The sequence below is a fragment of the Quercus robur genome, chromosome 3 (assembly GCF_932294415.1).
Source record: "Quercus robur chromosome 3, dhQueRobu3.1, whole genome shotgun sequence".
Classification (NCBI taxonomy): Eukaryota; Viridiplantae; Streptophyta; class Magnoliopsida; order Fagales; family Fagaceae; genus Quercus; species Quercus robur.
The window spans coordinates 39,607,450-39,629,353 of record NC_065536.1 but is presented as its reverse complement, the minus strand read 5'-3'; positions in this window follow the sequence as shown (position 1 = coordinate 39,629,353).

Here is a 21,904-nt window from a genome sequence, read left to right as displayed (position 1 = left end):
CTATTTTACAAAACCCAAATATTATTTTGACACCTATTTTACAAAGCTCAAATGCTATTTTGGCACCTATTTTACAAAGTCCAAATATTATTTTGGCACTTATTTTACAAAACCCAAATGCTATTTTGGCACTTATCTTACAAAGCCCAAAAATTACTTTGGCAAAAACAATTACATTATGCTCAAAAGCCCAAAACTATTTCTTGACAAAAACAGATCTTCATATACTAAAGTCCCTAACTCATGGGAAATATAAATTACTCATCTCTCAAAAATATTTCTTTTACAAAACTTATGGGAACTATGCTTATTCTTTCCATAATCAACTAACTATAGAAGCCCATGAATATCACCCATGACAAAACTATTCATTCTTGTAGGGATGACCAAGTCCAAAGAAGCTCAATTACAAAAGCCAATTGAGTCAGCCCAGCTCACATTCAAATCTCAGCAGCTAAAGCTCACGTGAGCTATCCAGTCAAGTTTCAATACAACCTGATAGCTGGAGCCCATCACCATTAGTTCCAGCTTGACTAGTCAAATCAAAAAGGACACAAGTCTAGTAGGGGTTAAACTCCTCCTTGCTAAGTTCATTTCCATCATTTCTCATGTGACATAAAGTTGGGATGACATAATATAAAGCTGGAAAAGCTTCTACTAGCTGTCTTCCCTTTCTTCTCCAACCTATTCGGTCAAGGACTAAGGGCAGCCATAACCAGACCATGAAAGCTTTTGGAACAACTTGAAATTAGCTCATTATCTTGCCAAATATGTGTACTTTTTGGTTCATGCACCAAGCACATGAATCTAAATGAGGAAACTTAGGGAAATGTGGTTTGAAGGGCACCAAATGGATCTCCAGCAGAGTTCCCAACAAAGGGCTCCAAGGTTGACACCTGGCTTAGGGTGATGCAACCTGCCCTAGGAAGCTCTAATTCTAGCAGCAGCAAAACCAAGATCATTAGCATAATACATGTTTTAATCCCATTAGCTGAGGCCAATCAGCATTTAATACCAAGTCAAATCCTAGATATTATTACCCAAAACAGCAAGAACATTCTAAAAGGTGAGCTTACCACTCTTGGCCAAAATCCTAGGAACGATTCTCTAAGTATTTTCTAAAGATTGAGGAAGATTTAGCAGAAATTATTTGCTAATTACCCCCTCAAACTCAACTATAAATGGAACTCTCCATTAACACTTAAACAGAGAGACCAATATAGACTAAGAGATACACTAATAGAAAAGAGTTCTTCCTTAACTTCTCTGTCTAGCCTTCTCCAAGCTCTAGCAAAGTTCTGAGTCACTGAGTTCTTAGCTTCAAGCTTAGAAACTAAGTTCTCTAGCTCCTAACTCACGAACATCCCTCATAACTCTACTCATAAACACTTATCTGTACCCAGCAGAAAACTCCAACAGTTTTACTAAACACTCTCACTACTCATACTACTCAAAATGACCCTCACTACTCACTACATATACTATACCCACAAGTATGCCTTGGCATCATAATGATCTTGCTGCACTAGCGGGAATCTCTCTCTCTACCTTCATCTCACACTAAGTTTCTTCATTATTTGTTATAATGGAACCTATGACATTTGTTTATTCATTTACTATTGAAGGTTATGACGTGACCGTTACTATTGAGTTTTTCTCTCATATTATTGTACTAAGAGACTCTTCTCTAAAGTCCACGGATGATGAGTTTGAAGATGTAGATACTTTTCTTAATCTGTGAATATCTAACGGCTGGATGTTTATTCTGCTCTGTTTCATTTTACTTCTGGAATACTTTATCGTTGGGATACTTCACTACTGAAATATTTTACTACCGGTAGGGTGGAGCAACGACTGAACCTCACTGACAAAACCGATCCTTACCGATCAAACCATACCGAGCTTTAGGCCGACCGAACGAGCCGATGCCAGCGAACGGAACTTGATGACCTTTTCGACGCCGGTGCGGTGACATAGTTGGAGCTGATTTTCAAAATAGACCCATAAACCGTTGTGAGAGTGCCCTTTTTCGTGACACTCAGGCCCAAGGATCCTAGGCCTAAATGAAAAAGGGGGATTTGGTGGACCGGGTCTTGACTCACCGCAGCTAACGAGCTGTTTAAGAATCAAGTGAAATGCAGAGAATACTCCTGACAATACAAACAAAATGACAAACAAGGATATCGTAGAATGCCAAAAATTAACAAGGTAAATTCAGGAGGAAAGAAAACAGGATTAACTAAGCGATAAGAATTAGTGCTGCGAGGATCCCGGGAAATATGAAGCAAAGTTTCATTAATACATTATCTGTTTGATTACAGAAAGCTCACTAGGACGTGATACAAGGTTCAATCAAGCTCAAAAATTGCAGTCTTGAATGACTATTTCAGCCTTCAAAACTTGCAAAGTTTGATTCTCATTGAATCCGAGTATGTACCATAGTGGCTTTTACAGGATACCGGGAAGCAATATTTTGTTTTCCCTTAATATTTTCTCTTCACTCTTGATTTTCTCTGATAGTTCTTTTTCTAGAGAATTTCTTCTTTCTTTCTCACTTTTTCGCTGCCCTTTCTTCACAACCCATCCCCTCCTTTTATAATGGAGTTTTCTGGGCTTCCCAGGGAACCATTGGTTCCCCTGTTTTGCTCTTTTGCGAACAGAGTATGTATTGTCCCTGTTGTCTCGGTAAGTCCCTTTTCCGTTTCTTCTCATTCTTTCCTTCTCTCAGTTCTGATTCTTTTGAAAGCTTCTGGTTGGCCATCTTCTTTGGGGCGTGCTGAGGTATGCCCTTCTCGGCATCCCCACTTCTGGCGCCTTCTACTTTTCCTTTTCTTTCCTATTTGGGCGAAAACTGTTCTGCCTTTTTTAAAAATCGTTTGTTATCATTCTTCTTCCCTGTTTTGGTTCCCCGAGGCCTCTTCTGTCTGTGCCATGAGAGGTCGCTCACGTTCTTTTTTACTTTTGTTTTCTTGTTTTCTTTTTTTTCTGTCTTCTTTCTATCGAGCTGTCCCAGTCTTCCTTTTCTTTGTGCCTGAAGAGATCCGCGCCTGTTGATGGTTCCTGAGGATCCTTGCTTCTTATATTTTGCCGTGGTCTTTTTTTTTTTTTTTTTGGATACTTCTCTTTTCTGGGCTTCGGGATCCTCTGAGCCTTTCTTTTATTCCCTCATGGGTCTCCTGTATAATTACTTTGGGCTTAGCTTGAATTTTCTTTCTGGGCTGGGCTTAACTTATTCTTCTTGGGCTTATTTTACCATGATCTTTTCAGACCTCAACAACCGTATCGACCAATTCATATATAGAAATAAAATTAAGGGAAAAAAGAGAAAAACATTCTTATTAAATTACTAGAAAGAAATCCTACTTATGCCCCCCAACATAGAAGGTAATATTTTTTTGGTAGATTACACCTTAGCGTCGCCATTGATGCTTTAGTCTTCCATATCTGTAGAAGAGAGAGTAGAGTTAAACTTAAAAACTAATGAAGGGAAAAGAAAAGACTGAAAAGTAGAGAACAATGAGGTAAACAGATAAGATGAAAAGAAAGTGGAGGTAGGTGGGTATTAAATGACAATGCCACATTTTGATTTCTAAGTTATCCAACATTTTTTTATTTTTCTTTTATTTAGTTTTATAAAAATTAGAGTGCCACGTTGATCTCAAAATATAAAAACAAAAAATCACTACACATTTTTTTGATAATAATTCCATAGTTAACAAAAAAAAAAAAAAAAAAAAAGAAAAAGATATTAAGAATACTCCTCCCTTAAGTTTACCTAAATGAATATGAATTATATACAATAAAACACATGGTATAAAATTTTTCTTTCTTATTATAAATTTTAAAAAAATCTTTTTAACTAATAGTTAAAGTTGGTGTATATATGATTTTTATTTATTTATGTTATTATAACTTTAAAGTATGAATTATTGCTCTATTCTCATGTATAGGTAATTTGGTATTTTCTAATTAATTTGTGATCAAACTGATGTGGATACTCTAAAATTTTGTAGTTTACATGATTTACGCTTTACAGTTGGCTTGCACAAGTACTAGATTTTTTTTTCATCGCTAAAGCACTAATACTAACTTAACTTAAGATATTGATAATATAAAATACAAATAATATTTCTGATGAGATTCATTCATTGTAAAACATTTATTTGGTCAAAAAAATTATTATGTTATTGTTGTAGTTGGACCTAATTGTGATTGAATAATGATTAACAATTTTTTTTTAATATATTTCAAACCGATAAAACCAATGAAACCGACCGCAAAAAACAGCACCGTTGTAGGTCAGAAAACTGATCCTTGTCGTGTGCATTGGTTTCGGTTATGGGAAAACCGATTCCTATCGGTTCTGTGATAAATTTGGGAAAAAACCGCACCGACCGAACTGCGCACACCCCTAACTACTGGGTTATTTCTTTATTGTGGTGTGCTTTTTATTGTGTTGATGTGTTTGTGGTAGGAAGCATTTTTGGGCCACCTCATAACCCTTGTCAGCCCCATCCTAGACCCAAGGTATAAAAAGAGGGCAAACTCTTCAAAAACTTCACTGATAACCTTTGGACCATGCTTTAAGCCCATCGTCGAATTTCAGTTTAGGCCCTCAACCCAACATAAATCTCATTTGTCGGAAGGAAAACTTTTTCGCCCACGACATATCCTAACCGCTCTTTTTTAATGCCCTCAAATTGGAAGAATTTGAAAGGAACGAGTTTTGCTTATATTTAAAAAAATAAAATAAAATAAAATCAATCGTCAATCTTATTCTTATAATGTTAATGTTTTACTTTCTTAAAATTGACAAATGAAAATCATGATTGTCAGTTTTTACGAACTCTTGACTCAAGCTTAAGTGTATGACCTGAATTAACATAACAAAACATAGGTACAAAACTATTCCAACATGAATATATAGAGCAAAGCTAAACCATATTAAAGGTCAAGGTCAATCTATCTCCACAAATAAAAACATAAATATATAAATCCAACTTTGAAATATTCCAGTTATAAGAAATTGCATCTTACGATTCTGCGATCACAAAAAGCCTCGAAAGTACAATGAAAAATTCCAAAATCATGAGAACCATTCTTTGCAACTCCATGGATAATTGATCACGTCAAATCTCCCTTAAAACTCTAAAGGTTCATTTGGTTGGAAGGGTAGAAAAGTGGGAGGATACAAAATAGTGAGAGGATGGAAAAGTAGGAGGATAGAAAATATTTTAATTTCTCTCATTTTTGTTTGGTTGGGAGTGGAAAAATTGAGGAATGAAAAAAGTGAGTTTTTATAAATTTACGTATATACCCTTGTTAAAAAATGATGTCCAATTAAAACAAAAAAAGTAATGAACAACCAAAAAAAAAATCAATCACCTAAATTTATTAAAAAATAAAAATCATGTCCATGAAAAAAATCACATCTAAACCAAAAAAAAAAAACACAAAAGAAAGCAAAAAAAAAAAAAAAAATGGACAAACCTGCCCAGTAAATCAAAAGAAAAAAAAAAGAAAAAAGAAAGAAAGAAGAAGAGGCAGACAATGTCTAGGAGGGAAAAAAAAAGGAAGAAAAGGAGGCAGGCAACGTCTAAGAGGAAAAAAAAAGTGTGAAGAAAAGCTACATGGGTGAAGTCCATGTGCAATTGTACATGGGTATTTTCGTCTAAAAATAATGCCCAATTTCTCTCTTCAGTTTTCTCTCCATTTTGGAGAGAAAACTTTTTACTGGGCTTGGGGAGAAAACACTTAGGTCCCATCATTTATTTTCCTTCCTCCCCACCTAACCAAACACACTCCAAAAAAGTTTTCCTTCCCATTTTCTTTTCAAAATTTTCCATTCACCTTATTTCACATCCAAACAAACACACCCTAAGTATCAATCTATTAAGGGGAATGGGGTGAGCTTGACAGTAAAGTAAGTAGCAAATGTACAAAAACGGAAGGGCTCATGAGTAAGAGCATAGGTATATTTCGTAAAAAGAGTTTTGGACAAATACCAAATAAGATAAATCATACAAAGTAATTGATAAGGAATATTTTAGCTGAGAATTTTTCTAACTCCTTTTACCCTTTGGGTTAGAAATGCCTTTTGGTCTCCTTTTATCCTTTGAGTACTAGTTCACATTTAGGTTGATTACGACGCAACATCGGTCATGCTCTCCACTTACATTCACATTAGGTAGGAAAGTACCTGTCAGGTTTCCAAATACCAATGATGGATCACACTTAGTCCAACACCATTTGCATGTTCTCCACTCATGCATCCCTACATAGAAAGAACTTGCACACCGCATCCAAAGATCCTTCTACATATTCGTATTCTCCCAAGTATGGGAAGTAAAGCACTAAGATCTTGGAGCATTAACTTCATATCTCCCTACATGAAAAGATCCTACGTTGATAGGATTTCAGTCAGCCCTACACCACTATATGAGCACCAAGTTTCTTCTTCTCCAAGGTACGTGAAATTTTCTAACTCTTTTACTTTTGAGTTATTTGAGATTCTTTTATCACTGATTTAACCTTCGAATGTTCTTTGGCCAACACTTCACTGGTGCTCTTTGTAAGTTCTTCATCCTATTTTGTCCTTTAGGTACCCCAATTACTGAACGTGTGGACGATTAACTCACTGACAATTTAGTACATCATTAGTAATTGTTGAGGTACAAATTTTCGGGCCTTAATTTCATTAGCCCACTCACAAAAATACCCACATAAGCCCATAAACTACTTTGAGTCCACATAAATATTTCCCACATATTGCTCAAATATTTTCCATGTTCTTGGGCTCCCATAAATATTCCCAATATAAGCCCCATAAATTATCTTGGGCCCTCTCACACATATTACCCATATACTATCCAACTTGGGTTTTCACAAAAATACCTATCATGTTGTTACCAAAATTGGGCCACAAACTTATAATATCTCCACAAAAAAACCCAAAATCATTTACTTTGTGCGAAAAATCCAAAAGGCCCAACAAAACTCTCTCTTAAAAGCCCATTACCACAAGGCACCTCTAAAGCCCGTTGTTACACGGCACCTAAAGCTCATTGCTACACGGCACCTCTAAAAGCCCGTTGCTACATGGCACTTCTTAAAAGCCCGTTGCTAAACGGTACCTCTAAAGTTTGTTGCTACACAGTACCTCTAAAAGCCTGTTGCTACACAGTACCTCTTAAAGCCCATTGCTACATGACAATATTTTTACAAAATCTTACAAAGCTTAAAAGCTATTTTGGCACCTATTTTATAAAACCCAAATATTATTTTGGCACTACTTTACAAAGCCTAAATCTATTTTGACAATTATTTATAAAAGCCCAAAATACTATTTTGGTAAAAACAATTACATTATGCTCAAAGCCCAAAACTATTTCTTGGCAAAATATATGGCCAAAATTTCACAAGAAAGCCCATTCCATGAAAAGTAAAGAAGGCCCAATTCAAGTAGCAAGAAGAATCAACATTAAGGCCCTATTTATGTTTAGATTTCCAGCAAAAAAGGCCATTAAAAAATCCAGCAAAATCCAGTGAAAGAACTGGGCCAGGATACCCAGAGGCCCGGGATTCTCGGGACGTGCAGCACAGCTAATATGGGATTGAGACAGCTCAAGAAAAGTACCACAAAATACAAGAAATGAAGAACAGATATGTCCTTCTCAAGTACCCAGTGGTGCAGCAAAGAATCAGAAAGCATAAAGCAAACATTCATGAACAAATGAGCTATACCACAAAGAACCAAGAATGAGAAAACCATAAGTAGAAGCGACTAGAAGGGAACTTTCAACCCAGCAGTAAAAGATTCCAACTGTTTGGGAATAATGACAGCAAGGAAAGACAACCAAAAGCTGAGTCTGAAGAGTAAAAAACCTTGAAAAAAGAGAGATTGAAGGTCAGCTGCCCAAGGATGCTCCGGAATGGAAAGTCAGCAAATGACTTTTAGAGAAACAGCACTAAAAGATGAAAACTATGAGAAAAAAGAGAAGAGACCAGCCCCTGTGCAACTGTCATAGCACGAGCTCTGAGGGGCAAAAGAGAGAAATCACTAGTACCTAGAGCCCTAGAAAACACACTATAAAAGGAAGAGAAAACCCATGTTGAAAAGGGGAGGATTTTCGGTAGGAAGAATATCATAACAGAGCTATTAGAACTCTGTAAAATTTAAGAAAAATAGAGGAACGTCTCCCGGTATCCCAGAAACAGCCACTATAGGACATACTTGGATTCAAAAGGATTCAAACTTTGCAAGTCTTAGAGGCTTGAATAGCCATCGAAGTCTGTAATTTTTGAGCTTATTTGAACCTTGTATCACGTCTTAGTGAGCACATTTGTAATCCACAATTAAGAATAATAATGAAATATCACATATTGATTTGAGGATTTCTAACAATTACTTTGCATATTTCTTTATTATATTATCTTCCTTTACTACTTCTTGCTGCTCAATACATATATTCTTGCTTGTTAATTTTTCCTTTTACTCAGCCAAAAGCTGAGTCCTTTGCCCAAGCAAAGCCACTCAGACTTGAGTTCCAAATCCCACAAGTCTTGTGCAAAAGCACTAAGTCTGTGAGAATTGGGGTTAGGATCCTCGTGGCTGAATCATTCTCATGAAATTCATTTACATATATGTATATGTATTAATATATATATCATAATCTAAGAAACTAACAATTATTTGAAGATATGTGCATTGTATAGTTGTTCTTGTGTAGGACCTATAGAGATAAAAGGAAAGAACAAAACTCCATTGCATAACAAGCATGGAGAAAGATTGTATAGTCCAGAGAATTATTATTCTGGGTTCTTATAGGCCTAATACGTCCCGGGATCCCACGACAGTACGCCCGGGGTACCAAGTGAAGGAATTCTTTAATTATACGATAAAAGATAAGCCTTAAATATTCTATTTCAATCTCTTTCTCATTGTGAATATTATGAATATCTATTTTACTTATTTTGTAAGAGTAAAGGGTCATTTTATGATACTAAAACACTTATAATGGTATTTCATTGCTTAGGAGGAATCGCATTTTTGCCTTGAGGAGATTTATGTGACTTGTGCACAACTTGGTTCGTAATTAGCCTCCATTTAGCTACGGTGAACCAAGCCCAGTCCACCAAACTACAACTATTTGGCCCAGGATCCTTGGGCCTGTGTGCTAAAGAAAAAAAGCACTCTCACAAGTCCCTAACTCACGGGAAATGTAAATTACTCATCTCTTAAAAATATTTCTTTTACAGAATTTATGGTAACTATGCTCATTTTTTCATAATCAACTAACTACAAAAGCCCATGTATATTATCCATTCATTTTTGTAGGGATGACCAAGCCCAAAGAAGCTCAACTACAAAGCCCAGCTGAACCGGCCCAGCTCATATACAAATCCTGGCAACTGAAGCTCACGTGAGCTGACCAGTCAAGTCTCAACACAACCTAACAGTTGGAGCCCATCACTATCAGCTCCAGCTTGTCCAATCAGATTAAAAGAGGGATACGTGTCCAGCAGGGGTTAAACCCTTCCTTACCAAGTTCATTTTCATCGTTTCTTATGTGACATAAAGTTGAGGTGACATGACAAAAAGCTGGGAAGTTTTAGTCAGCTGTATCTCCTTCCTTCTCCAACTCATTCGATCAAGGACCTAGGGTAGCCATAACCAAGCCATGAAAGCTTCTGGAACAACTTGAAATCAGTTCATTATCATGCCAAAAACAGGTACTTTCTGGTTCATGGACCAAGCACATGAACCCAAATGAGGAAATTTAGGGAAATGTGGTTTGGAAGGCACCAAAGGGATCCCAGTAGAGTTCTCAGCATAGGGTTCCAAGATTGACACCTAGCTTGGGGTGATACAATCTGCCTTAGGGAGCTCTGATTCTAGCAGTAGCAAAACCAAGATCATTAGCCTAATACATGTTTTAATCCCATCAGTTAAGGCCAATCAACATTTAATGCTAGGCTAGAATCCCAGCTGTTATTACTCAAAATAGCAAGAACATTCAAAAAGCTGAGCTTACTGTTCTAGGCCAAAATCCTAGGAACGATTCTCTAAGGATTTTCTGAAAATTGAGGAAGATTTAGTAGAGATTATTTGCTAATTACCCCCTCAAATTTAACTATAAATGGAACTCTCCACTAATCCTTCGGGGGGGGGGGGGCACATACACACTAGAAGATACACTAATAGAAAGAGTTCTTCCTTAACTTCTCTGTCTAAATCTTCTCTAAGCTCTGGCAAAGTTCTAAGTTCTTAGTTTCAAGCTTAGAAACTAAGGTCTCCAGCTCCGAGCTCACAAACACTCATCATACCTCTACACATAAACACTTATCTGTCCCTAGCAGAAAGTCTCAGTAGTTTTACTATACACTCTCACTCATTACTCATACTACTAAAAAATGACTTTCTCTGCTCACTACATATATTATGTCCACGAGCATGCCCTGACACCATAATGATCTTGTTGCGCTACTTGGAATCTCTTTCTCTCCCTTCATCTCACACTAAGTTTTCCTTATTATTTGTTATAATGGAGCCCATAATATTCATTCACTCATTTACTATTAAAGGTTATGATATAACTGTCACTACAGAATTTTTTCCTTATATTATTGTGTTAGAAGACTCTTCTCCAGAGCCAATGGATGATGAGTTTGAAAATGTAGATATTTTCCTTAATCTGTGAAATAGCTAACAGCTGGAGATTTATTCTATTCTGTCTTACTTTACCACTGGGTTATTTTTCTGCAGAAATATTTTATCGCTGAGCTATTTTTCTGCAGAAACATTTTACTGTTGGGCTATTTCTTACAGTATGCTTTTTAATCATACTGACGTGTCTGCTGTAGGAATTGTTTATGGGTCATTCTTGTCAGTCTCAACCTAAGCCCAAGGCATAAAATAAAGTGAATTCTTCGGATCTTCACTGATAGCCTTTGGGCCGTGCCTCAAATCCATCGTCGAGTTTCGGTTTAAGCCCTCAACCCAACACAAATCTCATTTGTTGGAAGGAAAAACTTTTTCACTCCTGACAATAATAAACAATAACTTAATTTCTTTCAAATGACCAATTTGGAATATAATCTAACAAAACAATCTACTTTCAAATACATATAACAAAATTTGAGCAATTATAAGTATACATATGCAAATAGTTAATCAAACAAATCATTAATAGGCATGTGTCACACAAATGGCCATATATTATAACCCTACGAATAGTGTAGACATGGTCAACATATTTAAATCCCTATTGGCAGGCCAGATGACACTGGTGACTAACAAATGATCATGTACTACATATATACACCATGGACATAGTGAATCTTGTTGGTGTTTGCTATTTGATTTAATGTAGTCATTATTTATGGATGACTGACATCATGTTACCTTTACATGGTATAGTATTTGGAGTGATTTGCTAGCTTATCTGGTTTGATCAATTTTATTAAAAAAAATAAAGCTATTTAAAAATCAGGTCAGATTGAAAGTAAGACAGGTGGACTTGATTTTGACCCAAGAAAAAGGGGTCAGATATGGGTTAACCCTTTCAGTTAAAAAATCTTCAAGTTTGGATCTTGTATTTTCCTTTTGGTTCAGGTTAAGTTAACGGGTCTAGCTCCATTTTTGCCAAGTTTACATCTAGTCGTCAAGCAGCCCCCTTGCAATGAAATCACGACTCCACCCTATGTAATGGAAGGGGTGTTTATGAGTGAGATTTTCAAAATATTAATTCAATATAAAAGGTTATTAGGTCATGTAATAATATTTAGAGTTATATATGGCGTAACTTAATTATAACCTCTCTCTCTCTCTCTCTCTCTCTCGCTCTCTCTCTCTCTCTCTCTCTTTCTCTATATATATATATATATATATATATAATTTGAACTAAAGTACACTTCTAGCAATTATATTTTGAGGTTATTTACATTTTGGTCTTTTATGTTACCAACTTTTCATTTTGGCCATTTATGTTTGATTTTGTTTTCATATTGACCCTACTATTCATTTCACTTTAATAGTCTGGTGACACATAGTTTAATAAATGCCACTTATCTAGTACTTAGTTGTCAAATTACTAACAAAAAGACTTTGAGAAGTCCATTTCTAGCAAGAGTTTGAAGGGTTCAAGTACATTGAGTAGTATAGGTTTGGAGGGTCTTTGTTTTTATCCATGTACTAAAACTATTCATACTAGTGGATCATTCGGCAGTCTAGTTGCGGAGAGCTTTTTTTTGCTGGGTTCTTCGATTTTCCTCTTAGTAAACACAATGGTCAATGGGTGTTTACTTGGACTTGCTTACTTTTTTACCTTTTACCTTTTTCATTTATTGTGTTGCTTGAATTGCTTCGATATGGTTGTCCATGTTATTGCTAAATATATGCTTAGGTAATTTGGACAGTTATGTAAATTCTGCATTAATTGTTAATTATTTTAAATTGACTAAGTTGTAATTAAAGTTTGGGGGTCTAAATATTAGCTAGGCAATTAGGTCATTAAAAAAAATTATATTTATATACATGTTTAAAGGGTTGCGAGTGAGACGAGTTGACTCAACCCGACTAAGAAAAAAGGTCGAATATGGGTTAAACTCATTCGGTTAAAAAATTATCAGGTTCGGGTTGTGTATTTTTCTTTTGGTTCAGATTAAGTTAACTGGCTCGACTCCAATTTTGTTAGGTCTACATCTTATCGTCAAACAACCTCTCTTGGAATGACTGCGACCCTACCCCATGCAATTGATGAGGAGATTATTTGTGAGATTTTCAAAATATTAATTCAATTAAAAGTTATCAAGTAGTGTAACTGTGAGAGTGCTTTTTTCTTTAGCACACATGCCTAAGGATCCTGGGCCAAATAGTTGTATTTTGGTGGACTGGGATTGGTTCACCGTAACTAAATGGGGGCTGATTACGAACCAAGTTGTGCGCAAGTCACATAAATCTCCTCAAGGCAAAAATGCGATTCCTCCTAAGCAATAAAATACCATTATAAGTGTTTTAGTATCATAAAATGACCATTTACTCTTACAAAATAAGTAAAATAGATGTTCATAATATTCACAATGAGAAAGAGATTGAAATAGAATATTTAAGGCTTATCTTTTATCGTATAAACATTTTAAAGAATTCCTTCACTTGGTACCCCGGGCGTACTGTCGTGGGATCCCGGGACGTACTGTCGTGGGTTCCCGGGGCGTATTAGGCCTGTAAGAACCCAGAATCTCTGGTTCTCTGCACTATACAATCTTTCTCTATGCTTGTTATGCAATGGAGTTTTGTCCTTTCCTTTTACCTCTATAGGTCCTACACAAGAACAACTATACAAGGCACATATCTTCAAATAATTGTTAGTTTCTTAGATTAGGATATATATATATATATATATTAATACATATACATATATGTAAATGAATTTTATGAGAATGATTCAGCCACGAGGATCCTGGCCCCAATTCTCACAGATTTAGTGCTTTTGCACAAGACTTGTGGGATTTGGAACTCAAGTCTGAGTGGCTTTATTTGGGCAAAAGACTCAGCTTTACAAGCAAGAATATATGTATTGAGCAGCAAGAAGCAGTAAAGGAAAATAATATAATAAAGAAATATGCAAAGTAATTGTTAGAAATTCTCAAATCAATATGAGATATTTCATTATTTTTCTTAATTGTGGATTACAAATGTGCTCACTAAGACGTGATATAAGGTTCAAATAAGCTCAAAAATTACAGACTTTGATGGCTATTAAAGCCTCTAAGACTTGCAAAGTTTGAATCCTTTTGAATCCAAGTATGTGCTATAGTGGCTGTTTCTGGGATACCGGGAGACAAATATGTGCTATAGTGGCTGTTTCTGAGATACCGGGAGACGTTCCTCTGTTTTTCTTAAATTTTACAGAGTTCTCATGGCTCTGTTATGATATTCTTCCTACTGAAAATCCTCTCCCCTTTCAACATGGGTTTTCTCTTCCTTTTATAGTGTGTTTTCTAAAACTCCATGGTACTAGTGATTTCTCTCTTTTGCCCCCTCAGAGCTCGTGCTGTGACAGTTGCTCAAGGGCTGGTCTCTTCCCTTTTTTCTCATAGTTTTCATCTTTTATTGCTGTTTCTCTAAAAGTCACTTGTTGACTTTCCATTCCGAGACGTCCTTAGGCAACTAGCCTTCAATCTCTCTTCCTTCAAGATTTCTCACTTTTCAGACTCAGTTGTCGGTTGTATTTCCTTGCTGTCATTATTCCCAAATAGTTGGAATCTTTTACTGCTGGGTTGAAAGTTCTCTTCCAGTCGCTTCTACGTATGATTTTCTCATTCTTAGTTCCTTGTGGTACAGCTCCTTTGTTCATGAATGTTTGATTTATACTTTTTGATTCTTTGCTGCACCAGTGGGTACTTGAGAAGGACATCTCTGTTCTTCATTTCTTGTATTTCGTGGTACCTTTCTTAAGTTGTCTCAATCCTACAGTAGCTGTCCTGCATTACCTGAGGATCCCGGGCCTTTGGCAGCCTCTGGGTATCCCGGCCCAGTTCTTTCACTGAATTTTGCTGGACTTTTTAATGACCTTTTTGTTGGAAATCTGAACATAAATAGGGCCTTAATGTTGATTCTTCTTGCTGCTTGAATTGGGCCTTCTTTACTTTTCATGGAATGGGCTTTCTTGTGAAATTTTGGCCTTCAACATTCGCCCCCTGAGTTCGTGGGTTACCTGTAGCCCACGCGCGAGAAAATAAATTGTTTTTGGACACTTTTTTGGTTTGTAGAATCAATGTGTAGATCAAATAATTCTTGAGGGAAACTCCAAAGGAATTGCTACACTTCCTTCGTGGGATGTACTAACATGTTGCGAAACACTAGAATTCACCTTCATATTAGTATTAGGCTGTAGATTGGTATTCAATAAATCAACTTTATCAAACTATCAATAATATATGCAAATATATATGTATAACCAAATTATATTGGTATCGCATTTGATACTAAGAGTATATTTCTAGCACTAACGTTTTTTGCTAGCAATTCTAGGATATGCTTTTTTTTTTTTTGAAGTAGCATACAAAAATCATGTTGAATGCATATTAAATCTTAATATAAGATAGCACAGCTTTGTCAACAAGATTTTGTTTGTTTTACAAAATAGGTTGAATGAGGGGATCCCCCATGAACTTTGCCAAATATATTTTATGCATTGTAGTACATGCTTGCTATGGCTAAGGTGAATAACACCAAGATGTTTGCCCCATGAGATTTTTAGTCCATGAATAATGACTTACCAATGGGACCATGATATCATAAATCATTGAATCATAAAAACATACTGATTTAGAGTCTAATCAAGGTTAGCTATTTTTCTCAAAATGTATTAAGAGATAAAAACTTCCCTGAGGACATGACTTAGAAGGCTTAGGAACATCTCCACGCCTTGCTTTAGCTAAAGACCTTGCTCTTCTGGTGGATGCTCTTGATCTTTGCCTCATTCTTTTTCCAAATTGTGAGAGATTATATAATATTTCAGATTGCAGCAGATTATTCACATACCATGCCACCAATTATATTGTTGTTTGAATTGCTATATTCCATATAGTTCATAAGCCAAAGAAAATAACAGTGGTTGAACTTATGTACAGTAAAGTTCGCACTAGACTTCTTAATTTTCATCAAGTAAAAGATATATCTAAGGAAAATTTATAATCTTGTTTTAGCCCCCAGTGTATGCACTGGAAAAGCCAATTGCCAAATAAGATATGACAATAAAAATTACTTCATGTATATGAAACCATGTGAGGATCTCAACCACACAAGAATTCCAAATTTGATTTTTGATAATTGGTCAAGTAAGAAGACCAAAATTTTTAGAATTTTCGTTTTAATCTATATGAATAAAATATTAGTGCATGGGTGATACCTCTTGCACAACATTTTGCAGTGTTTTGATATATTCAAACATGGTAGTAATGAGTGGGCTTACCAAAAGGGTACCTTTCTTTTGTTAAGTCGAAATACCTCCAAGCCTTTGGTGAGTTTGCACCTTGAAGGAGGAGGGAAATGTCGCTAGCTGGTTTGCAATGTCATTGACTAATCTCTTTGTATAGAAACTTGCAAAAGTATCCATGCTTGTGTGGCTTCGAGTGATGTACTCTTAGAATTTTTTTTTTAAGTTACGCCTTCCTTGCTTCCTTAGGCTCCCTTGAACTAATTCCTTTCAAGGAGGTCAATCTTGTGCACTTTACACACCCACTTTTGGGTTTTCATACCCACTCGAGGCTCTTTCTCTTTGTACCCCTCGTTGGGCCTTGCTTACAATTTGCATCCTTTGCCAGGATGTGCTACGGCTTGTACCTATTGCTGGTACGTGTTACAGTTTGTACCCATTGCTGGTACATGCTAAAGTTGTAGCCATGACTGAGATATGCTTACAATCTACACTTTTACCTATTGCTGGTACGTGCTACAGCTTGTACCTATAAACTTTTGCTTTTGACCATTTTCTTGGTCGTAGTTGGAAACTTTTGCTCTTGGCCAATTTCTAGGCCATGTATTTAGAAAAATGGTTCTAGGCCAAGTTTTGGGCCAGGTACATGGAAAGTTTGCTCTTACCAAGTCCTAGGCCATGTCACTTGGAAAAAATCTGTTTTGGTCAAGTCTTGGGCTAGGTACATGGAAAATTTTCCCCTTCCCAAGTCCTAGGCCATGCCACTTGGAAAATTTTTTTTTTTTTTTTTTTTTTTTTATCAAGTCCTGGGATAGGTACATGGAAAATTTGCCATTTCCCAAGTCCTAGGCCATGCCACTTGAAAAAAATCTGTTTTGGTCAAGTCCTAGGCTAGGTACATGGAAAATTTTCCCTTTCCCAAGTCCTAGGCCATGTCACTTGGACAATTTCTTTTTTTTGATCAAGTCCTGAGCTAGGTACATGGAAAATTTGCTCTTTCCCAAGTCCTAGGCCATGCTACTTGGAACATTTCTGTTTTGATCAAGTCCTGGGCTAGGTACATGGAAAATTTGCCTTTTCCCAAGTCCTAGGCCATGCCACTTGGAAAATTTTTTTTTTTGATCAAGTCTTGGGCTAGGTACATGGAAAATTTGCCTTTTCCCAAGTCCTAGGCCATGTTACTTGGAAAAAATTCTGTTCTGCTCAAGTTCTGGGCTAGGTACATGGAAAATTTGCCTTTTCCCAAGTCCTAGGCCATGCCACTTGGAAAATTTGTTCATGACCATTGAATTTTTCAATCTTCAGAAAAAGTTCCTTCGTAGCCCTTCATTTTTAAGTAGGCTTACTGAACTGATTTCTTTTCTTTTCTTTAAAGGGATGAGGATTTGTTTTCTTCTCCGAGGATCTTCTAAAATATCCTTTCTTGGCTGTGAACAAATTCTTTATGGAAAGAATCTTCTTTTATGAGTCATCTAAGGTTGCTCTAAATGGTAAACGGATGGCCAGGAGCTCCACCAAGATGATTCTGTTATGGTGTTTTCTTCAAGTGGGGGATCTTCGTACGGGGATCTTCGTACGGGGATCCTGGAAGAGGATGACTTCCTCTAGGCATGCTCGTTGAAGGCTTTCTTCACAAACCTCATAGCCTGTTTCTTTACAAGGATCTCTACCGCTACTACTTTTTTAGAGATCTTCTCACTTAATAGGTATTTCTCTTCTTCGGGGAACTAGGTCAGTGAGTTTGTTACAGTTTAGCTCTTGATAGCTCTGGGGATCCTTCAGACCTATGTTGTATTGGGAAATTAATAATAACCACCGAGCTACTCTTCAAGATTGCAAGAGTTGATTGAGGAGGGCTTTTATTGGATGAGAGTTTGTCACCAATAGGATTTGGTGGGATGAAAAGTAATGATTCAGTTGTTGAGATGCATGACTACCATACACGCCCTTTCTATGTTGGGATACCTCATTTCAGTGTCCTTCAATGCTTTGTATGCTTGGGATCAAGATTCCAGGTACAACAATAGTGATTTTGCCATGGACTAGTACCCATATGGTAGGCAAATGACTCATGATCTGTTGAAGTTTTATGAAAGACATTTGGTTGCTCAACTCCCCATATGAAAACATTCCCCTTTTTCAACAGTTTGGATAGTCCACTAATGACCAAGGTTGGTCTTGGTGTGAACTTCCTAATGTAAGAAACTCTTTCTAAGAAGCTCTTGAGTTCCCTGATCGTGGTATGGCTCTTCATGGTTGATATTGTTGTTGCCTTAGTTGGATCTATGAGGAGATCGATGTTAGGCGAAGGAAATTTATCCTTTTGACGTGCCTTATTTAGTTTGAAGGAGTTCACACCAATAAATCTTCATTTTTTTTTTTTTAATAGCTCCACCAGTTGCTTTTTTTTTTTTTTTTTTTTTTTGTACTGATAACTGATTGCTGATTAGGATGGGCCCCGAGTTCCTTGGGTCAGCCCCCAAGTTCACTCTTCTAGTTTTTCCTTTGGTAGGATTTATGTTTTCCTTTCCATATCCATAAGTTTCTCCAGGACCTTCATAAGCAGTATATTAACCTTCCTCCTTCTGTCTTTTTCTGTCCAAGGGATCCCTCAAACAATGGGTATTGCTTCTTTCTTCTGGGATGAGAGCCCCCTAGGATCCTAACAATGGGATATTCTCCAGTTGGAGCTGATTCACCATAAAGTATATTTTCCACAAAATTTACTTTGTGCTGGATGAAAGGACTAAGATTGACAGCGACTTTTGTGGGCTTCCCATTCAATCCCTCTTTCACGTACTAGTGGTACATTGAGAGGATTAGGCAATAGTTGTGATGTTATGGTTGGCCTTCAGAGCTAGTTGTAGGTGTCCTTCAGGGGTCTCTATATCTCCTCCAAATCTTATTATTTCCATAGGTGAGCCCAATTATTGAGCTGTAAGAAATGATAGATGCATTGTATAGTTGTTGAGCTTTCAATAATGTTGATTTTGCTGCTGATTTGCAATATAGTGTTTCTATTGATTTTCTTCAAAATATATTTAAGGTCCATTGCATAATAAGCTTTAGCCCCCAAGATATGAGGCGGTTGTTGAATCATGCTTGATCCACCTTCTCTTGATGCTATTATGGAACTTCTATCCATTTTCCGGATGCCTCCATTTTTTTTTACAACCATTTTACTTTGCTGGATTCGTGGAAATACTTCGCCTTTGCTGGAACTAATGATCTTTTAGGCTTTGCTAAAATTGAGGGTGTACTAAGGATCTCCTCAACTTTGTTGGGATTAAGGATCTCCCAGGCTTTACTTTCCTGGAGTTAAGGATCTCTTAGACTTTGCTGGAATTAAGGATGTACTCAGCCTTGCTGGAATAAAGGATCTCCTCAGCTTTGTTGGGATCAAGGATCTCCCAGGCTTTGCTTTCCTGGAGTTAAGGATCTCCTAGACTTTGCTGGAATTAAGGATGTACTCAGCCTTGCTGGAATAAAGGATCTCCTCAGCTTTTTTGGGATCAAGGATCTCTTTAGCTTTGTTGGGATCAAGGATCTCCCAGGCTTTGCTTTCCTGGAGTCAAGGATCTCTTAGACTTTGTTGGAATTAAGGATGTATTCAGTGTTGTTGGAATAAATGATCTCCTTAGCTTTGTTGGAATCAAGGATCTCTCAAGCTTTGCTTTCCTGGAGTCAAGGATCTCCTAGACTTTGCTGGAATTAAGGATGTACTTAGCCTTACTGGAATAAAGGATCTCCTTAACTTTGTTGGGACCAAGGATTTCTTAGGCTTTGCTGGGATCAAGGATCTTCCAGGCTTTGCTTTCCTGGAGTCAAGGATCTTTTAGACTTTGCTGGAATTAAGAATGTACTTAGCCTTACTGGAATAAAGGATCTCCTCGGCTTTGTTGGGATCAAGGATCTCCCAGGTTTTGCTTTCCTGGAGTCAAGGATCTCCTAGACTTTGCTGGAATTAAGGATGTACTCAGCCTTGCTGGAATAAAGGATCTCCTCAACTTTGTTGGGATCAAGGATCTCCCAGGCTTTACTTTCCTGGAGTCAAGGATCTCCTAGACTTTACTGGAATTAAGGATGTACTCAGCCTTGCTAGAATAAAAGATCTCCTCAGATTTGTTGGGACCAAGGATTTCTTAGGCTTTACTGGGATCAAGGATCTCCAAGGCTTTGCTGGGATCATGGAACTACTCCATTTTGCTAAACCCGTGGGTGGAGCCAAGGAACTTGTCCATTTTGTTAACCTGCACCATATGATATTATTATCAAGTTGCTGCAAAATTATTTAGCCCCACAACGTGAGGAAATTGCTTTGCTATGTGATTTACATTTCATCAAATCTCTTTGATTCACTTACTTCTCTTTCTTCTTTTTCTTTTTAAACAAATGAAACAATATCATGAATTTTTTTTTAAAAGAAAGAATACATTAGCCCCCAAATGTGGGGCCATTTCTCTATTATGTAGCTCATACAATCTTCATTTCATCAATCTCTATTTTTTTTTTGGCACACTTCTCCATTTTTTTTTTTAATAATGAGACAATGTTTTGATTGTTAAAATATTATTACATGACCCCTCTTACCCCCTTTTTGTAAAGAGTAGAATCCTCATGAGAAAAAGATTTTGCTTCTTCTAGCTGAGTTCAATATTTATTTTTCAACCTTTTGGTTGTACTCTATAGGTTGGCTGTACTCTTAAAACACCTTTAGTATTAGTTAAGTTTTTATGAAACCAGTGAGTTGCCTTTGGAGACCAATGGTACAAAGTAGTTTCACACCACCAATACCTCATTTAACAAGCATCTTCAAGTTTTGGACTTCAAAGTTTAGGACTAAACTAACTGCATAAATGCTAATCAAACTGACCAACTTTCTTCTCATCACTCCCTCCTACCCTTTCTATTGCTTAGGGTGTGGAGTCATCAGCAGCCGATCCCATGCCATGTTCAAAACATTGTGAACTTTTGATGAATGTCAAAACCATTTAGCAACATGGTCTCAACCACCAATAAGCTGAAATAAAACAATATTGCAGTACCCCACCTCCAACACAAGGTTGAAGAAGAAGTTGAGCTGAGCTAAGGGCTTGGCTACCAGAGATTCCAAGTCCTTGTGGAGCAAAGGAATTATCCAAGCCAAAATAATTTTTAAAATATGAAAAATTAATTAATTATTTATTTATTATTTTTCAAAACTAATTAATTCAGCTGGGCAGTTATCTTTTATGAATATCTTTAAAATGAGGTCCATTTAGTTGGAGGATGAGCATGACAACCAAACTTATCTATGATTCTATATTGTGTAGAACGAGTGTCTACTTCTATTGCTAAACAATACAATGCTTTTGCTTTCATGCAACATAGTGAAAGCTATCCATTTGAAAACCATAGATTTCAGTCCATTATGTTCAAAATATAAAATGGAGAAAATAATGATGCATAAAACTTATCTTGTGTTGGGAAGTTCCCCAAAATTCCATATAGAGTCCCTCGGTAGAACATTTGTTGGAGGAACCCGCACTTTTGGGATCTTAATGTTGAATGCACTAAGAGGAACTTTCCTTCCTCTAGGTGTTTCCTAGCTTTGGAGCCATGCTTGCGAAGGGACTGCTTTTTCCCTCTCCTTTTTCCCAGTCCCTAGCGGAGTCGCCAAAATGTGAGAGTGCTTTTTTCTTTAGCACACAGGCCCAAGGATCCGGGGTCAAATAGTTGTATTTTGGTGGACTGGGTTTGGTTCACCGCAGCTAAATGGGGGCTGATTACGAACCAAGTTGTGCGCAAGTCACATAAATCTCCTCAAGGCAAAAATGCGATTCCTCCTAAGCAATAAAATATCATTATAAGTGTTTTAGTATCATAAAATGACCCTTTACTCTTACAAAATAAGTAAAATAGATGTTCATAATATTCACAATGAGAAAGAGATTGAAATAGAGTATTTAAGACTTATCTTTTAT